This window comes from Pseudorca crassidens, chromosome 3 (assembly GCF_039906515.1).
Source record: "Pseudorca crassidens isolate mPseCra1 chromosome 3, mPseCra1.hap1, whole genome shotgun sequence".
Taxonomy (NCBI): Eukaryota; Metazoa; Chordata; class Mammalia; order Artiodactyla; family Delphinidae; genus Pseudorca; species Pseudorca crassidens.
The window spans coordinates 157,391,748-157,413,508 of record NC_090298.1 but is presented as its reverse complement, the minus strand read 5'-3'; the positions used below and the strand labels follow the sequence as shown (position 1 = coordinate 157,413,508).

Below are 21,761 nucleotides of genomic sequence, written 5' to 3'. Positions count from 1 at the left end.
TCTGCAGTAGTTATTTCCACTATTTTATCTTCCAGGTCACTTATCCGTTCTTCTGCCTCAGTTATTCTGCTATTGATCCCATCTAGAGTACTTTTAATTTCATTTATTGTGTTGTTCATCGTTGCTTGTTTCATCTTTAGTTCTTCTAGGTCCTTGTTAACTGATTCTTGCATTTTGTCCATTCTATTGTCCATTCTATCTCCAAGATTTCGGATCAACCTTACTATCATTATTCTGAATTCTTTTTCAGGTAGACTGCCTATTTCCTCTTCATTTGTTAGGTCTGATGGGTTTTTATCTTGCTCCTTCATCTGCGGTGTGTTTTTCTGTCTTTTCATTTTGCTTATCTTACTGTGTTTGGGGTCTCCTTTTTTGCAGGCTGAAGGTTCGTAGTTCCTGTTGTTTTTTGTGTCTGTCCCCAGTGGCTAAGGTTGGTTCAGTGGGTTGTGTAGGCTTCCTGGTGGAGGGTACTAGTGCCTGTGTTCTGGTGGATGAGGCTAGATCTTGTCTTTCTGGTGGGCAGGTCCACGTCTGGTGGTGTGTTTTGGGGTGTCTGTAGACTTATTATGATTTTGGGCCGCCTCTCTGCTAATGGGTGGGGTTGTGTTCCTGTCTTGCTAGTTTTTTGGCATAGGATGTCCAGCACTGTAGCTTGCTGGTCGTTGAGTGAAGCTGGGTGCTGGCGTTGAGATGGAGATCTCTCGGAAATTTTTGCTGTTTGATATTATGTGCAGCTGGGAGGTCTCTTGTGGATCAGTGTCCTGAAGTTGGCTCTCCCACCTCAGAGGCACAGCACTGACTCCTGGCTGCAGCCCCAAGAGCCTTTCATCCACAGGGCTCCTTAATTTGGGATGATTGGTTGTCTATTCAGGTATTCCACAGATGCAGGGTATATCAAGTTGATTGTGGAGCTTTAATCCGCTGCTTCTGAGGCTGCTGGGAGAGATTTCCCTTTCTCTTCTTTGTTCTCACAGCTCCCAGGGGCTCAGCTTTGGATTTAGCCCCGCCTGTGCGTGTAGGTCGCCGGAGGGCGTCTGTTCTTTGCTCAGACAGGACGGGGTTAAAGGAGCCGCTGATTCGGAGGCTCTGGCTCACTCAGGCCCGGGGGTAGGGAGGGGCACGGAGTGTGGGGCGGGCCTGCGGCGGCAGAGGCCGGCGAGACGTTGCAGCCTGAGGCGCGCCTGTGCGTTCTCCCGGGGGAGTTGTCCCTGGATCCCGGGACCCCGGCAGTGGCGGGCTGCACAGGCTCCCCGGAAGGGCGCGTGGCCAGTGACCTGTGTTCGCACACAGGCCTCCCGGTGGCGGCAGCAGCGGCCCTAGCCGCTCTGGGCGGCCCTAGCCACGTCCGTCTCTGGGCTCCGCACCCCTAGCCGCGGCCCACGCCCGTCCCTGGAGCTCTCTCAAGCAGCGTTCTTAATCCCCTCTCCTCGTGCACCAGGAAACAAAGAGGGACGTAAAAGTCTCTTGCCTCTTCGGCAGTTCCAGACTTCTCCCCTGACTCTCTCCCGGCCAGCCGCGGTGCACTAACGCCCTGCAGGCTGTGTTCACGCCGCCAACCTCAGTCCTCTCCCGGCGCTCCGACAAAAGCCGGAGCCTCAGCTCCCAGTCCCGCCCGCCCCGGCGGGCGAGCAGACAAGCCTCTCGGCTGGCAAGTTCCGGTCGGCCCGATCCTCTGCGCTGGAATCTCCTGGGTTTTCTTTTACCATTACAACCTTATACCAATTAAAGACAAAATATATCTTTAAAATAAAGGGAAAAAGTCTGCCTATAATGTACTTTAGAGACTTACAGAGACAGCAGAAGCAAGAAGAACTTCAATCCTGCATCCTGTGGAACAGAAACCACATTCACAGAAAGATAGACAAGATGAAAAGGCAGAGGGCTATGTACCAGATGAAGGAACAAGATAAAACCCCAGAAAAACAACTAAATGAAGTGGAGATAGGCACCTTCCAGAAAAAGAAATTAGAATAATGATAGTGAAGATGATCCAGGACCTCGGAAAAAGAATGGAGGCAGGGGCTTCCCTGGTGGCGCAGTGGTTGAGAATCCGCCTGCCAATGCAGGGGACATGGGTTCGAGCCCTGGTCTGGGAAGATCCCACATGCTGCGGAGCAGCTAGGCCTGAGAGCCACAACTACTGAGCCTGCACGTCTGGAGCCTGTGCTTAGCAACGGGAGAGGCTGCTACAGTGAGACGCCCGTGCACTGCGATGAAGAGTGGCCCCTGCTCGCCACAACTAGAGACAGCCTGTGCACAGAAACGAAGACCCAACACAGCCAAAAATAAATAAATAAATTAAACAAACAAACAAACAAAAAAAGAATGGAGGCAAAGATCGAGAAGTTGCAAGAAATGTTTAACAAAGACCTAGAAGAATTAAAAACAAACAGAGATGAACAATACAATAACTGAAATGAAAAATACACTAAAAGGAATCAATAGCAGAATAACTGAGACAGAAGAACGGATAAGTGACCTGGAAGACAGAATGGTGGAATTCACTGCTGCAGAACAGAGTAAAGAAAAAAGAATGAAAAGTAAAGGAGACAGCCTAAGATACCACTGGGACAACATTAAACACAACAACATTCACATTATAGGGGTCCCAGAAGGAGAAGAGAGAGAGAAAGGACCTGAGAAAATATTTGAAGAGAATATAGTTGAAAACTTCCCTAACATGGGAAAGGAAATAGCCACCCAAGTCAAGGAAGCTCAGCGAGTCCCAAACAGGAAAAACCCAAGGAGAAACATGCTGAGACACTTAGTAATGAAATTGGCAAAAATTAAAGACAAAGAAAAATTATTGAAAGCAACAAGGGAAAAATGACAACATACAAGCAAGGGAACTCCCATTAGGTTAACGGCTGATTTCTCAACAGAAACTCTACAAGCCAGAAGGGAGTGGCATGATATACTTAAAGTGATGAAAGGTAAGAACCTACAACCAAGATTACTCTACCTGGCAAGGATCTCATTCAGATTTGACAGAGAAATCAAAAGCTTTACAGACAAGCAAAAACTAAGAGAATTCAGCACCACCAAACCACCTCTACAACAAATGATAAAGGAACTTCTCTAAGGGGGAATCACAAGAGAAGAAAAGGACTTATAAAAACAAACCCAAAACAATTAAGAAAATGGTCATAGGGGTCTTCCCTGGTGGCGCAGTGGTTGAGAGTCTGCCTGCCGATGCAGCGGACACGGTTTTGTGCCCCAGTCCGGGAAGAACTCACACGCCACGGAGCGGCTGGGCCCGTGAGCAATGACCGCTGAGCCTGAGCGTCTGGAGCATGTGTTCCGCAACGGGAGAGGCCACAACAGTGAGAGGCCTGCGTACCGCTTAAAAAAAAAAAAAAGAAAAAATAGAAAATGGTCACAGGAACATACATATCGATAATTACCTTAAACGTGAAAGGATTAAATGCTCCAACCAAAAGACACAGGATTGCTGAATGGATACAAAAACAAGACCCATATATATGTTGTCTACAAGAGACCCACTTCAGACCTAGGGACACATACGGACTGAAAGTGAGGGGATGGAAAAAGATATTGCATGCAAATGGAAATCAAAAGAAAGCTGGAATAGCAATACTCATATCAGGTAAAATAGAATTTAAAATAAAGAATGTTACAAGAGACAAGGAAGGACACTACATAATGATCAAGGGATCAATCCAAGAAGAAGATATTACAATTATAAATATATATGCACCCAACATAAGAGCACCTCAATACATAAGGCAACTGCTAACAGCTATAAAAGAGGAAATCGACAGTAACACAATAATAGTGGGGGACTTTAACACCTCACTTACACCAATGTAAAGATCATCCAAAATCAAAACAAATAAGGAAACAGAAGCTTTAAATGACACAATAGACCAGATAGATTTAATTGATATTTATAGGACATTCCATCCAAAAACAGCAGATTACACTTTCTTCTCAAGTGCGCATGGAACATTCTCCAGGATAGATCACATCTAGGGTCACAAATCAAGCCACAGTAAATTTAAGAAAATTGAAATCATATCAAACATCTTTTCTGACCACAATATTATGAGATTAGAAATGAATTACAGGGAAAACAACGTAAACAACACAAACACATGGAGGCTAAACAATACGTTACTAAATAACCAAGAGATCACTGAAGAAATCAGAGGAAATTAAAGACTACCTAGAGACAAATTACAATGAAAACACGACAATCCAAAAACCTATGGGATGCAGCAAAAGCAGTTCTAAGAGGGAAGTTTATAGCTATACAAGCCTACCTCAAGAAACAAGAAAAACCTCAAATAAACAATCTAACCTTACACCTAAAGGAACTAGAGAAAGAAGAACAAACAAAACCCAAAGTTAGCAGAAGGAAAGAAATCATAAAGACCAGAGCAAAAATAAAGGAAATAGCAACAAAGAAAACAATAGCAAAGATCAATAAAACTAAAATCTGGTTCTTTGAGAAGATAAACAAAATTGATAAACCATTAGCCAGACTCATCAAGGGAAAGAGGGAGAGGACTCAAATCAATAAAATTAGAAATGAAAAAGGAGAAGTTACAACAGACGCCAAAGAAATACAAAGCATCCTAAGAGACTACTACAAGCAACTCTATGCCAATAAAATGGACAACCTGGAAGAAATGGACACATTCTTAGAAAGGTAGAACCTTCCAAGACTCAACCAGGAAGAAATAGAAAATGGGAACAGACCAATCACAAGTAATGAAATTGAAACTGTGATTAAAAAGCTTCCAACAGGGCTTCCCTGGTGGCTCAGTGGTTGAGAGTCCGCCTGCCAATGCAGGGGACACAGGTTCGTGCCCCGGTCTGGGAAGATCCTACATGCCGCAGAGCGGCTGGGCCTGTGAGACATGGCCATTGAGCCTGTGCATCTGGAGCCTGTGCTCCGCAACGGGAGAGGCCACAACAGTGAGAGGCCCACATACCGCAAAAAAAAAAAAAAAAAGAAAAACTTCCAACAAACAAAAGTCTAGGACCAGATGTCTTCACAGGTGAATTCTATCAAACATTTAGAGAAGAGCTAACACCCATCCTTCTCAAACTCTTCCAAAAAATTACAGAGGAAGGAACACTCCCAAGCTCATTCTATGAGGCCCCCATCACACTGATACCAAAACCAGACAAAGATACTACAAAAAAGAAAATTACAGACCAATATCACTGATGAATATAGATGCAAAAATCTTCAAAATACTAGCAAACAGAATCCAACAACACATTAAAAGAATCACGCACCATGATGAAGTGGGATTTATCCCAGGAATGCAAGGATTCTTCAGTATGTGCAAATCAATCAATGTGATACACCATATTAACATACTGAAGAATAAAAACCATATGATAGGGCTTCCCTGGTGGCACAGTGGTTGAGAGTCCGCCTGCTGATGCAGGGGACATGGGTTTGTGCCCCGGTCCGGGATGATCCCACATGCTGCGGAGCGGCTGGGCCCGTGAGCCATGGCCACTGAACCTGCGCGTCCGGAGCCTGTGCTCCACGGTGGGAGAGACCACAGCAGTGAGAGGCCTGCGTGCCGCAAAAACAAAACAAACATAAAAAAAACCACCATATGATCATCTCAATAGATGCAGAAAAAGCTTTTGACAAAATTCAACACCCATTTATGACAAAAACTCTCCAAAAAGTGGGAATAGAGGGAACCTACCTCAACATAATAAAGGCCATATACGACAAACCCACAGCAAACATCATTCTCAATGGTGAAAAATTGAAAGCATTTCCTCTAAGATCAGGAATAAGACAAGAATGTCCACTCTCACCACTATTATTCAAGATAGTTATGGAAGTCCTAGTCATGGCAATCAGAGAAGGAAAAGGAATAAAAGGAATACAAATTAGAAAAGAAGTAAAACTGTCTCTGTTTACAGATGACATGATACTATACATAGAGAATCCTAAAGATGCCAGCAGAAAACTACTAGAGCTAATCGATGAATTTGGTAAAGTTGCAGGATACAAAATTAATGCACAGAAATCTCTTGCATTCCTATACACTAATGATGAAATATTTGAAAGAGAAATGAAGGAAACGTTCCCATTTACCATTGCAACAAAAAGTATAAAATATCTTGGAATAAACCTACCTAGGGAGACAAAAGACCTGTATGCAGAAAACTATAAGACACTGGTGTAAGAAATTAAAGATGATACCAACAGGTGGGTAGATATACCATGTTCTTGGATTGGAAGAATCAATATTGTGAAAATGACTCTACTATCCAAAGCAATCTACAGATTCAATGCAATCACCATCAAATTACCAATGGCATTTTTTACAGAACTAGAACAAAAATCTTAATATTTGTATGGAGACACAAAAGATCCCGAATAGCCAAAGCAGTCTTGAGGGAAAAAAACCGAGCTGGAGGAATCAAACTCCCTGACTTCAGAATATACTACAAAGCTGCAGTAATCAAGACAATATGGTACTGGCACAAAAACAGAAACATAGATCAATGGAACAAGATAGAAAGCCCAGAGATAAACCCATGCATCTATGGTTAACTAATCTATGACAAAGGAGGCAAGGATATAAAATGGAGAAAAACAGTCTCTTCAATAAGTGGTACTGGGAAAACTGGACAGCTACACGTAAAAGAATGAAATTAGAAGACACCCTAATACCATATACAAAAATAAATTCAAAATGGATTAGAGACCTAAATGTAAGACCAGATACTATAAAACGGTTAGAGGAAAACATAGGAAGAATACCCTTTGACATAAATCACAGCAAGATCCTTTTTGATCCACCTCCTAGAGTAATGGAAATAAAAACAAAAATAAACAAATGGGACCTAATGAAACTTCAAAGCTTTTGCACAACAAAGGAAACCATAAGCAAGACGAAAAGACAACTCTCAGAATGGGAGAAAATATTTACAAATGAAGCAACTGACAAAGGATTAATCTCCAAAATATACAAGCAGCTCATGCAGCTCAATATCAAAAAAACAAACAACCCAATCCAAAAATGGGCAGAAGACCTAAATAGACATTTCTCCAAAGCAGATATACAGATTGCTAAGAAACACATGAAAGGATGTTCAACATCACTAAACATTAGAGAAATACAAATCAAAACTACAGTGAGGTATCACCTCACACTGGTCAGAATGGCCGTCATCAAAATTCTACAAACAATAAATGCTGGAAAGGGTGTGCAGAAAAGGGAACCCTTTTGCACTGTTGGTGGGAAAGTAAATTGATACAGCCACTATGGATAACAGTATGGAGGTCCCTTATAAAACTAAAAATAGAATTACCATATGATACAGCAATCCCACTACAGGGCATATACCCTGAGAAAACCATAATTCAAAAAGACACATGCACCCCAATGTTCATTGCAGCACTATTTACAATGGCCAGGTCATGGAAGCAACCTAAATGCCCATCAACAGACGAATTGATAAAGAAGATGTGGTACATACATACAAAGGAATATTACTCAGCCATAAAAAGGAATGAAATTGGGTCATTTGTTGAGACATTTGTGGATCTAGAGATTGTCATACAGAGTGAAGTAAGTCAGAAAGAGAAAAACAAATATCGTATATTAATGCATATATGTGGAACCTATAAAAATGGTACAGATGAACCGGTTTGCAGGGCAGAAATTGAGACACAGGTGTAGAGAACAAACGTATGGACACCAAGGCGGGAAAGCCACGGGGGGTTGGGGGTGGTGGTGTGATGAATTGGACAATTGGGATTGACATGTATACACTGATGTGTGTAAAGTTCATGACTAATAAGAACCTGCTGTATAAAAATAAAATAAAATAAAATTAGAAAAAAATTTTTTTTTTTTTTTTTGCGGTACGCGGGCCTCTCACCGCTGTGGCCTCTCCCGTTGCGGAGCACAGGCTCCGGACGCGCAGGCCCAGTGGCCACGGCTCACGGGCCCAGCCGCTCCGCGGCATGTGGGATCTTCCCGGACCGGGGCAAGAACCTGTGTCCCCTGCATCAGCAGGTGGGGTCTCAACCACTGTACCACCAGGGAAGCCCTAGAAAATTTTTTAAAAAAGAAAGTATTTACAAAATGCCAAGATTGTCTTGGTAGTATAAGTAAATTCAGTATATAACACTATTGTTATATGAGAAATTAGATGTAAAACATAAAAAGAAAAAAAAAAGACTTACAGTGCACACTGACAATTAAGACTGCAATTTCCCTAGGGAGGAGACGGGAAAAGCAGGTAACAGATGTGTTTACACTCAGATCTCATCTCTCCCATATACTTGCCCTCCTTCAGGGCATTTTTTCTTCCTTCTGCCAGCTGGTAGTTTGTGATACTGCAGGTGCACAACAAATGTTGAGTGAGTTAAATTCCAGTTTGAACCCACAGATACTAATTATAGTTATTTTTTATGATGTTTTAAAGACTAAAGAATACCAACAACTTCATTTTCCCCCACAAATGAATTATGAATGCAATAATAGCATTCTAAGTATTTGGAAGGGGTGTTTAAATTTTTCCTTTTGAGTGGTGTGATTGTAAAAATTTCCATGCCCAAGTTATGGATTATTTCAATTCCAATACAATAAAATATGGGGAAAGGCAAAGAAACTTTTACAAAATCATAACGAAGATATAATAGTACAGAGAAGTACTGGGAGAGGCAGAATAAAGGGTTGAAAAGGCATACTCTAAAGCTACGTTACCCAGTACAGTAGCCACCAGCCACTTGTGGTTACTGAGCACTTGAAATATGGCTAGTATGAACTGAGATGTGCTCTGAGTAGAAAAGATACAATGGAGTTCTTTTTTTTTCCACATCTTTACTGGAGTATAAATGCTTTACAATGTTGTGTTAGTTTCTGCTATACAACAAAGTGAATCAACTATATGTATACATATATCCCCATAACCCCTCCCTCTTGAGCGTCCCTCCCACCCCTCTAGGTGGTCACAAAGCACTGAGCTGACCTCCCTGTGCTATGCAGCAGCTTCCCACTAGCCATCCATTTTACATTTGGTAGTATATATATGTCAATGCTACTCTCTCACTTCATCCCAGCTTCCCCTTCCCCCACCCGGTGTCCTCAAGTCTGTTCTCTATGTCTGTGTCTTTATTCCTGCCCTGCCTCTAGGTTCATCAGTACCATTTTTAAAAATTCCATATATATGCGTTAGTATATAGTGTTTGTTTTTCTCTTTCTGACTTACTTCATTCTGTATGACAGATTCTAGGTCCATCCACCTCACTACAAATAACTCAATTTCATTCCTTTATATGGCAGAGTAATATTCCATTGTATATATGTGCCACATCTTCTTTATCCAATCATCTGTTGATGGACGTTTAGTTTGCTTCCATGTCCTGGCTATTGTAAATAATGTTGCGATGAATATTGCGGTACATGTATCTTTTTCAATTATGGCTTTCTCAGGGTATATGTCCAGTAGTGGGATTGCTGGGTTATATGGTAGTTCTATTTTTAGTTTTTTAAGGAACCTCCATACTGTTCTCCACAGTGGCTGTATCAATTTACATTCCCACCAACAGTGCAGGAGGGCTCCCTTTTCTCCTCACCCTCTCCAGCATTTATCATTTGTAGACTTTTTGATGATGGCCATTCTTACCTGTGTGAGGTGATACCTCATTGTGGTTTTGATTTGCATTTCTCTAATGATTAGTGATGTTGAATATCTTTTCATGCATTTGTTGGCCATCTGTATGTCTTCTTTGGAGAAATGAAAAGACACAATGGATTTCAAAGACTTAGTATGAAGAAAAGCAGATGAAATATCTCATTAATTTTTTATATTAATTACATGTTGAAATTATAATATTTTGGATATATTGGGTTGAATAAAAATTGTATTAAAATGGATATTTCCTGTCTTTACTTGTTTTATGTGACTACTGGAAAATTAAAAATTATACATATGTGGTTCAAATTATGTTTCTATTGGATAATTTTGCTGTGCAGTCAAACTATCTGGGTGCAAATCTTCCACTAACTCCTTGGTATGACTTAAGCACTTCACTATGTCTCGGTTTCCTTATCTGCACAATGGGTGTAATGATAATACTTAACCTGTTAGAGGCATTTCTTAGACATGCTGATATGCGCAGGTGTCAGCGGTTAGTAACTTAATAATAAGGGAAACAGCAGAATGATCAAAGGGTGAGCAGTTCAGAAAACACAATTGGAAGTGGGATATAACTCAGAAATGGAAGGATCACTGGAGCAGCTTATTGAAACAAACAAACAAAAACCGAAAGCAAAGAGGCACCTAATTAAGTAATGTCTGAAGTTCCATTTCTCATGATCATAAAAGCACCATGTCCAAATCAGTTGATACAGAAGACATCTGGAGAGAATAGTACCAGATATCAGATGTGCTGACCATTGATTAGAAATAATAATCAATACGACTAAAAAGCAGTGCTAATGATATGTCTGTGACTGTTTATTGGAGTCCTAAGTTTGCATTCTCCAGCCTTGTTGAGGGATCAGAAACTGAATTAAACCAAGGTTAAAAGTAGAACATCAAGTAACAAATTGTGCTTTTAAACAGACAGCTGCCCGTGATTTTCTCAAACAATGAGTAAAATGCAGAATATACAGTTTGCTCTTTAGTTTGTTATGAGAATTAAGTGAAGTAATACAACTAAGGTGCTTACATGAACAAACAATAGCTGTTACCATTGTCATTGTTAATTAGCAATATTATTATGGGAAAGTAATGAAGAAAGAAGTTATACTTAGATTCACTATACCAAAAAGGGAATAGTAACTGTGACTCATGTCAAAATCAGAGTTATTCAAATGTAATCAAATTCTGAGGGGGCAATTCTAAGAAGAAAATAATGGAGAGATTTGTGTTAATTTTTTAAAAATATTTGAGAACCATGAACTAATTTGGAACTATTTAATATTTCTTCATATGTTAGTAGCAATGATAGCATAAAATACACTTGCAGGTGGTAGAATTTAAAATTTGTGTAAATCCAGTTTGGCAGGTCCTCAAAAAGTTAAACAATAGAATTACCATATGACCCAGAAATTCCACTTCTAGGCACCTACCCAAATGAATTGAAAATGTATGTCCACACAACTTGTACACAAATGTCTATAGCAGCATTATCTATAATGGTCAAAAAGTGGAAACAACACAAATATCCATCAACTGATGAATGAATAAACAAAATGTGGCATAGTCACACAATAGAACCATAAAAAGGAACAAAATACTAATACAGATGAGAATATGGATGAACCTTTAAAACACTATGATGGGCTTCCCTGGTGGTTAACATGTCGCAGAGCAACTAAGCCCGTGCGCCACAACTACTGAGCCTGCGCTCTAGAGCCCGTGAGCCACAACTACTGAAGCTCACACGCCTAGATCCCGTGCTCTGCAACAAGGGAAGCCACCGCAATGAGAAGCCCGTGCACGGCAACGAACGGTAGTCCCCGATTGCCGCAACTAGAAAAAGTCAATGCGCAGCAGCGAAGACCCAACACAGCCAAAAATAAATAAATAAATAAAATTAAAAAAAACCCCACAACACTATGTTAAGTGAAAGAAGCCAGACGCAAATCCACACACTGTATGATTCCATTTATATTAAATGTCCATTGTAGGCAAACCGGTTGAGACAGAAAGCAAATTAGTGGTTGCCAAGGGCTAGAGGAAGAGGGAAATGGAACACCGAACAAATATTGGATCACTTTGCAGGGTAATGGAAATTTTCGAGGTTAGATAGTGATGACGGTTGTGAATATACTAAAATTCACTGAATTGTACAGTTTAAAATGGTGAAGTTTATGGTGTTAAGAAAACGTAAAATAAATATTCGTTCAAACAAAATAAAATAAAATTAGTGTAAATCCAAAGAGCTGAGATATGGATGGAGAGGATGAAAATGAATGATTTGCTTACAGATAAAATGTGACTATTACTAAAGAATAGAGTGGATGAATAAATATTGAATTAACTAGAATGTTAAGAAGAGAAAAAGAATAATATTGAGACCTGTCAGGAAGAGAATTAACACCCTTAACTATCAGTATAGAAGATACTTCAGGAGTGGCTGTTTGACCTACAGGGAGGCCTTCTTCCCTGAGAACCCTCCCCAGTAGCCAAGGCAGGCTTAGGCAGAACCTGATGCCATTGAAGAAGTTGACTGGTGCAGAGACAGACATGTCACCTAAGTTACGCCACCACAAGATCTGATCCCAGGATTTGGGGATTTGAAGTTGAGTGATACAGAGACTGGGAGTCAGAGTCATATTAATAGCAGTACTCTAATGATAAGGTCTGTGGATTTATTGTGAAAGATCTTAAACTTGTCTTGGTACCTGGTTCAGCAACATTTAATTAATACCCTCTGTCAGGTACTGTGCCCTTGTAATACTTCCCTTCTTCCCCACCCCAGTCCCCACTTTTTTAACACAAGCTAGCCTGATTAAGTTTCTGTTAGTTAACACCATAAATAATATTTCAAAACAAATCACTTGAGGTAATACTTATACAGCATCAAGAAAAAAATGTATCACTTTGATGTTATCAATGAAATTTTAAATACTAAATGTAAATTCTCTATGAAATTTATTTCACTACGAATAATGAAGCTCTGGAAATTCCAGGAAGGATAAACACAGACCTGAGAGAAGTAATAAAAGCTATCAATGAAAAAGAACATGATTTTTCCATTTGGCTTTATGAAAATGCACTACGTGATCTTTATATTTCTAATTTTGAAAGTGAAAGGTTGATGGAAACCATGACACAAATAGGTCCATAAGCTGTTGTTTGAGAACTATTGAATTAAAACCTAGAGTTTTTTTTTTTTTTTTTTTTTGTGGTACGCGGGCCTCTCACTGTTGTGGCCTCTCCCGTTTCGGAACACAGGCTCTGGACGCGCAGGCTCAGCGGCCATGGCTCACGGGCCCAGCCGCTCCGCGGTATGTGGGATCCTCCTGGACCGGGGCACGAACCCGTGTCCCCTGCATCGGCAGGCGGACTCTCAACCACTGCGCCACCAGGGAAGCCCTTAATGATTTTTTTTGATGTGGACCAGTATTTTTTAAAGTCTTTATTGAATTTGTTACAATATTGCTTCTGTTTTCTGTTCTTTCGGCCTTGAGGGATGTGGGATCTTAGCTCCCCGACCAGGGATCAAACCTGCACCCCCTACATTGGAAGGCAAAGTCTTAACCACTGGACTGCCAGGGAAGTCCCCTAGATATATATTTTTAAAATAAATATACTTATTTATTTATATTTGGCTGCATTGGGTTTTCGCTGCTGCACGCGGGCTTTCTCTAGTTGGAGTGAGCGGGGGCTACTCTTCGCTGTGGTGCACAGGCTTCTCATTGCGGTGGCTTCTCTTGTTGCAGAGCATGGGCTCTAGGCACGCGGGCTTCAGTAGTTGTGGCACATGGGTTCAGTAGTTGTGGCTTGCGGGCTCTACATGCAGGCTCAGTAGTTGTGGTGCACAGGCTTAGTTGCTCCGTGGCATGAGGGATCTTCCTGGACCAGGGCTTGAACCCGTATCCCCTGCATTGGCAGGCAGATTCTTAACCACTGTGCCACCAGGGAAGCCCTAGAGATTTAAAATATATAATTTAAAAGCATCTTTTGGTTATTCGATTAGCTCATTTTTATAAACAGGTATTGAGGTCAGGGGAAATTGATTACCTCAAAGTCAGGATAATTTTAGGCAAGCCTGCCTCTAGAACCCCATCTAATGCTTTTTGGACATTAACACATTGCTAAAGAAATGTTTCCTGACAATTAGAAGTATAATGAATAAAACAATGGTAAACTATTCATTACAGATAGCTTATTGGTGATCAAAACTTGCTTTGTCACATTGTAAATGTTTAGATTCTAACAGTCTAGACATTTCATTAATATTTATTGAAGTTGGGAGACATTAATTTATCCACTTATGAGTCACTGTGGATATAAAAAACAAATAAATGAAATTGCCCTCATAATGTGCAATACTGCAACATAATAACAATTTGATGTTCTTGTTTACGATTTCAAATTGAATGTTGATTAGGTTGCAGTATATCATACTAAATTTTTCATCTCAGAAATAGTTCATTAGTCTAGAATGTGTGGGTAGGGAAATTTGTAATTATTTCTCACATGATTAAGAAGATATTGTCTCCTATGCACATGACTTTGGATATAAACCAGAAGCACAGGTTTTACAGTTAACACTCTGCATGTGTAACTGCCTGCAGGGATAGTGTACTGTATATCTAGAATTTTTTTTAAGAGGATAGATCCCATGTTATGTTCTAAATCCAATTTAAAAAATTAAGCCTATTTTTAATATATATATATGTGTATATGTTTTGTTTATACATGTATGTGTGTGGAGATATATATATATATATATATATATATATATATATATATATACTCTGTTTTCAAAATGAAAATTTTAAAAATCCCTTTTTTCTTGATTTTAAAAGTAATACAGAGACTTCCTGTTCCGGGATGAGGCAGAGTAGTTGCATTTCTCCCCATTCCTTCTGCCAAGTACAGCTAAAAACCCTGGATGCTATAAAACAAATATAAGAAGACTGAAAGGTGGAGAGAAGGCAGATTGTCTAGTTACCTGGAAAGACAAGGGAGTGAGTTCTCTAGTTACCTGGAAAGACAAGGCAGTGAGTTCTCTGAGTTTTCTTTTTACTTCATAGTTGGGGTGCTAGAGATACTGACAACCTGGAAATGTCAGTGGGCTCAGACAAAAGCCTGTTCTCTCTAGACAAAGAACCAGGAAAGCCACAGCCTAGCAAGGGAGAAAACATTTAGTTAATAACCACTTGTGCAGAAAGGAGTCAACGTGGGAGGCCTGAGCCTGTTGTCGCCAGAAAGTCCTGTTTGCGAGGTTGGCCCTTGGCTGGCATCTGGGAACTTCACTGATATTTTTCTGCACTAATATTAAACCTTCCCTAAATGAGAAGAGTGTCTCACTGTGCCTAGATTGTTCATGGAAACCACGTGGTTTATGCTGCTCACCTGCTTTCCTTTTGGGAGTGTGAAATTGATATTAGCAAGTGAGTACCTACATGACCAGACCTCCAAAAACCTTGGGTAAAGAATCTCTACAGAGCTTCCCAGGAGAAAACCCTTCATATGTGTTGTCACAATTCACTGATTGAAAAACTGAGCACACCATGGGCCATTCCACTTAGGGAGAACTCTTAGAATCTTGTGCTTTGTTTCCTCTAGGCTTCATTCCTTGAAACTTTTCCCTTTGCTGATTTTGCTTTGTAACCTTCTGCTGTAAATCTCAACTGTGAATACAACAATAAATTGAGTCCTGTGAGTCCTCCTGGTGAATCATTGAACAAAGGAGTGTTCTTGGAGACCACTGACACATTGCCATACTCCAACCAAATATCACAAGAAAAAGTGGTGGTTCCACCACCTCTGTCAGCAGTAGCCCAGTGGGAAGTCTAGCCTTTCACCCTTGCCAGGCTATAATGAGGTACTCCAACTCCCTTCCAGGATGGTGTCAGAGAAGACTGAGTGGGAAGCCAGAACTTTTACTATCTTCCAGTGGAGGTCATGTGGGGTGTAGTGATGAAGCACCCCTCTACCTCCCAACTTGGGTGGTATCACTGGAGGCTGGTGGAGAACCTGAACCCTCACCCCTGTACAAGAGTAATGGGGTGCCCTTTCCTGCCCACATGGGGTGTCAAAGGAGGCCTAATGAGGAGCTTGGATTTCTACCACAACCACGAAAAGTATGTGAAGAAATAATGTCTAAAAATTCCCAAACTGGCAAAAGACATAAACATATAGAATAAAAATGTTGAGTGAATCTCAAATAGAATAAACCTAAATAAATCTCCACCAAGACACAGCATAGTCAAACTTCTGAAAGCTAAAGACAAAGACAAAAATTCTTGAAAGCAGCAAGAAAGAAACAATAGCTTATAAACAGCAGGAGAAACAATAGCTTATAAACAGCAGGAAAAACAATTTTTTTTTTTTTTTTTTTTTTTTGGCGGTACGCGAGCCTCTCGCTGTTGTGGCCTCTCCCGTTGCGGAGCACAGGATCCGGACGCGCAGGCTCAGCGGCCATGGCTCACGAGCCTAGCCGCTCCGTGGCATGTGGTATCTTCCCAGACTGGGGCACGAACCTGTGTCCCCCGCATCAGCAGGTGGACTCTCAACCACTGCGCCACCAGGGAAGCCCAGGAAAAAGCAATTTTATTGACAGATTTCCCTTCTAAAACTATGGAGGCCAGAAAGAAGTCGCACAGTTTTCAAGTGCCAAAAGAAAAGAACTGTCAATCCAGATTCTATAAGCAGTGAGAATATGCTTTAGTAATAAAGGAGAAGTCAAGACATTCTCAAATGAAGCAAGCCTGAAAGAATTTGTTGCTAGCAAACCTATCCTAAGAGAATGACTAAAAGAAATTCTCTAAACAAAAAGGAATCTTGGGACATAAGGAAGAAAGAACAATGGAAAAAATAAAAATATAGGTAAATACAACACTTTCCCTCTTGAAATTTCTAGGTTGTATCTGATGATTGAAGCAAAAATTATAACGTTGTTCAATACGGTTCTCAATGTACGTAGAGGAAATATTTAAGACAATTATAAACTAGAGACAGGAAAGGAACTTAATTAGCGGTGAAGATGTTTATACGTCACTGGAACTAGTAAAATATTACCACCAGTAGACTGCTAAGTTATGTATATATAATAGAGCAATCACTAAAAATTTATACAAAGAGATACACTTTAAAACAATACAGACAAATCAAAATGGAATTCTTAACTCATCTTTGAGTAACCAACAGAAAGACAGGAAAAAGAAAATAGAAAAACCAAAACCAGAAAATAAAGTGGCCGACTGAAGCCTTAAAATATCAATAATTGCATTACATACAAATGGTCTATTTTATTTGTAAAAGCCAAAAAGTGGAAACAGGGCTTCCCTGGTGGCGCGGTGGTTGCGAGTCCACCTGCCAATGCAGGGGACATGGGTTCGTGCCCCGGTCCGGGAGGATCCCACATGCCACGGAGTGGCTGGGCCCGTGAGCCATGGCCGCTGAGCCTGCACGTCTGGAGCCTGTGCTCCGCAACGGGAGAGGCCGCGGCAGTGAGAGGCCCGCGTACCGCAAAAAAAAAAAAAAAAAAAAAAAAAAAAGTGGAAACAACCACAATGTCCAATAGGTGGTTAGACAAACTGTGATAAATCCATACCAGGGAATCCTTCTCAGCCATAAGAGGAAATGGACTACTGATACACACAATAGCTTGAATAAATCTCACAGGCCTTATTCTGAGTGAAAAAGGCCAATCTCAAAAGGCATATACCATATATTTCCGTTTACATAACATCTGGAAATGACGAAATCATAGAGATGGAAACCAGATTAGTGACAAAGGGTTAGGAATGGTGAGAGAAATGGGGGTGGGCTTGAGTATAAAGAGGGAGCACAAGGTGTATCTTTGTGGTGATGGAAGAAGTCTGTACCTTGATTGCAGTGGTAGCTATATGAATCTACATGTGATAAAATGGCATACAATTATATGCACACACATTGTACCAATGTCAATATCCTGGTTTTGATATTGTACTATAATGACATGAGATCATTAGAAAAAAGTGAGTGTACACATAATCTCTTTTTGCAACCTCCTGTGTATACATAATTATTTTAAAATATGTATAAACTGTATACACGTGTATATATCTAAAGCACAGAAAAGATTTTCAAGGATAGGCCTAAAAATTAATACTGGTAAGGATATGTTTATACTATTTTTGTTGTTGTTGTTTTTGGCCATGCCACAGAGCATGTGGGATTTTAGTTCCCCGATCAGGGATTGAACCTGTGCCCTCTGCAATGGAAGCAAGGAGTCTTAACCACTGGATCACCAGGGAAGTCTTGTACTATTTTTTTTAAGTTATTATTATTTTTTGGCTGCGTTGGGTCTTTGTTGCTGTGCACGGGCTTTCTCTAGTTGCGGCGAGCGAGGGCTACCCTTTGTTGTGCTGCATGGGCTTCTCATTGTGGTGGCTTCTCTTGTTGCGGAGCACAGGCTCTAGGTGCGCGGGCTTCAGTAGTTGTGGCACGTGTGCTCAGTAGTTGTGGCTCACGGGCTCTAGAGTGCAGGCTCAGGAGTTGTGGCACATAGGCTTAGTTGCTCTGCGGCATGTGGGATCTTCCCGGACCAGGGCTCGAACCCGTGTCCCCTGCATTGGCAGGCGGATTCTTAACCACTGCACCACCAGGGAAGCCGCCTTGTACTATTTTTAAAAAAAGAGAAAAAGAATGCAAAATTATTGTAAAAAATTCAAATACAGAAAAATATAAACAAGGTGAAACTCACCTGCTCTATGATGCCATCGAGAGATAATTTCTTTCATTCATTTAACAAATACTTACTGAGTGCATCCTATGGTGCCATGAACTGTTAACATTTGCTGTGTATTTCAGAAATTTCCCGCACATCCAGAGTCAATTACAAATTGTAATCATTATAAATCACCGATGTTATTATATGTATAATATGTATTATTATATAATCTCTCTATTCTCTACATTCTATTCATCCATTATTCATCCATTTGCAAATATGTATTGAGTACCTGCTTTAGCCAACATCATGCTATGCTCTGAGGATACAGTGGTGAATAGAGCAGACATGGTCTGTTTCCTCACAAAGCTTACAGTATAGTAAAAGATTGTCACTAAACAAATTGTCTGAAATAGACAATTACCGATTATGTCAAGTTTAGACAAATGCAAACAATGCTTTGAAATGCCCAACTGTGAAAGAAAGGATAGTAGTTATGACGGCAAGATACTGTAGCATGTTTATCATTGATGGAAATGAGCCTGTAGAGAGAAAGAGGTTAAAAATACAAGAGCAAGAGAGAGGGATACTGCATTTATACAAAGTTTCCTGAGAGGGAAGGAGCCAGAGCACAAATATAAGGGTTGACTTCGGGTAGAAGGAAATTGCCGCATTGAAACAAGCAAAAGAAGTGAGGACAAGTGCAGATATAACTTAGTTTGTAGATTTGGAGGTCTGAAGTTCAGGCAATTCCTCTTTGAGACTTTCTATTTTCTTAACAAAATATGAGACAATGTCATCTGCCAAAAGCAAGGATGTAAACTGGAAGATCTGAGGTTGGAAGAGAGTTGACGTTTTAAGTAGTCGTTTGGGAAAGCAAGATGAATAGAGAAAGGCAGTAGTTCACTGGCCAGGGTGAGTTAAGGGCCTGCAGAGTCTGTTCTATGGGGTAGATTCTAAACATTTTTAGTTAATTGCAGTCAGGGAAAAAAACAAGGGTATAAACATTAAAAGAGAGAAACAAAGTGCTGTAGTGCACTAAATAAAAAAAAAATTAGAAAGAGGATTGTTTTTCAACTGGAAGGACAGGAAGAAAACGGCCTGAGAAAGGGAATGAAGTAAAGAAGTCAGGGGAAGATGAAGATACATGCAGAGGGGTAGTAGCTTTCTGTCTGGGGTGCAGGAATGTCCTTTTGTCTTCCAATCCAAACATGGGCACAGTGGTATCAGCAGTTTACCATCTGATTTTTTTTTTTTTTTTTTTTTTTTTTGCGGTACGCGGGCCTCTTACTGTTGTGGTCTCTCCCGTTGCGGAGCACAGGCTCCGGACGCGCAGGCTCAGCGGCCATGGCTCACGGGCCCGGCCGCTCTGCGGCATGTGGGATCTTCCCGGACCGGGGCACGAACCCGTGTCCCCCCCATCGGCAGGCGGACTCTCAACCACTGCGCCACCAGGGAAGCCCGTACCATCTGATTTTTTGAAATTGTTCCACATTTCTTTTAATCACTTAGACGTGACAACCTATCAAAACCCTATGCAGGAATTCCCAGGCACCTTTAGTTGCTGCAGAGAAGTATGAGTGAAGCACAAGTATATCATCCTCCACACATTAGAAAAAGGCTCTAGTGAGCAACAGGAGGCAGACGTTTAATTTTTCTCTTATTGGAAGTTGTGAGTGGCTGTGAGCCCCTTTTTAGGTCCACTTTATATACATTCTTAGTTACCACGAGTCCAGTTCTTTTATTCAATGTTATCTTTCAATCCACTCCAAGTGTTTTCTTAACATTATTTTTGATTTAATGAATGTTTAGTTAAATATAAATGGACTTGGAGGAACTGAAATATAGGCATAAGATAACTTAAAATCATCTGGTAAATGGACCAAGTCTAGAAATGGACTTGGAGGAACTGAGATTTGGGCATAACTTAAAATCATCTGGTAAGTCTCTGCTACCATTATTCTCTGAGAAATACTACTGTTCAACACTTGGCTAGATAATTTGTAATTATTAAATTATTTACACTCTAGTAATACCAGACTTATCATCAGACTCTTTGTACAATGGCTATTCCATGATTAAAAGGAATCTCCTTATGTATCCTGTTGTTTAGAATTAGTGAAGCTTAAAAATGTTTTAGTTCACCGTTCTGTTAACAAAAACAAGTTTCTCTAACCACAACAGCAAGAATATAAAGTCGCCAAGAAGCTATTTGGCACGTGAACAAAGCAAAAAAGATTGGTTTGAAAGAAAATTCATTCTGGAGTCCAGTCCCTTGTCTTTTGGCCATCTCTTTGGCTAGACTGCTAATGTGTGACTTTTGTACAAATTCTTTTAACTTTGGGTTTTCCGTTTCCCATTTTTTGAAGGATAGCGGGAATACTTGTTACTGAAAATACGTTTCATTTTTAAAAATGAGCAGATACTCATACATTACTAGCGCAATAAAAATTACCAAAAGAGGGAAGGAAAACGTAAAATAGTTTGTGTGTCTTAACTAAAAAACTGTTAAGACACAAAACTTGGCTCTTTGCTTCCATTCCATGACAGCCAAAAGGGAAACATGGATCAGTAACACTGCTGTCAAGTAGAAGGAAAAATACAAGTAATTCAAGGACCTAGTGCATACTTGGGGCCAATATTATTTTCTCCCTTTCCCTTCCTTTTCAAAACCTAAGTTTTCTTTGCCGCCACATACAACAATCTAGTGGGCAATTATTAACTTCTTTTTCTTGCCTATCATAAAGTGATGCACGTTGGGAGTTCGCTGTACCAGACAGCGGCTGCTCCGAATTTCCATTAAACCCTGGAATTCTTTTGTCAGGGTTTGTAATTGGCTTTCTTAGCATTCTGCAGGAAGATGGAATGGACCTGGGAACGGGCGGGTGGAGACTAATTCGATACAAGACTACAGTAATCTCGATGCAGCTCTCATGAGATTTGCTTCCTTGGTTCTCTGAGACTTGGGCTTGCCCCTTCCCTGACGATCCTGTTTCCTCTTCCATTGGGTAAAACGGGTAGAATTCTAAACTCCTGAATTGGTGGCCCCTGGTGCCAGGTAGAGTTCTCAAGTCTCAAGTCTCAAGACCTCAAATATCACCTTTCAGGCCTCATTCGGAACATGAAAAAGCCACACAAGTTTTAGGCCCGAGTCCCAGGAAGATCTCAGCACACCTAGCTCCGACTTTGGAGAAACAATACCAGAGACATCATACCCCCGGCAGGGCCTACCCAACTCAAAAACCCGCCAGCGGACGCATGCGCAGAACGGGCGAGGGACGGAAGCCATCCAAGACTCGCAGGCATCCGTACAGCGGTCACATTCTCGGAAAGGCCTGGTTCCCTCGTCGCGGTGAGGAAGTCCCTGGCAACGTCTATGTAACATCGTTGCCCGGAGAGAAAC

General features: G+C 40.8%; 1 long non-coding RNA gene across 2 annotated transcripts; it reads right to left on the bottom strand.

The window, feature by feature from the left end:
• Nucleotides 1-10,540: 10,540 nt before the first annotated feature.
• Nucleotides 10,541-21,725, bottom strand: LOC137222163 (uncharacterized). Of its 2 annotated transcripts, XR_010942364.1 has the most exons (4): nt 19,650-21,637; nt 18,043-18,308; nt 14,684-14,824; nt 10,541-13,618 (listed from the first exon to the last, which is right to left on the bottom strand). It is a non-coding gene; the product is annotated as an uncharacterized lncRNA (long non-coding RNA). The 2 variants fall into 2 exon arrangements; XR_010942363.1 differs by lacking the exon at nt 18,043-18,308 and having other exon boundaries at nt 10,544-13,618; nt 21,590-21,725.
• Between the last annotated feature and the right edge of the window lie 36 nt (nt 21,726-21,761).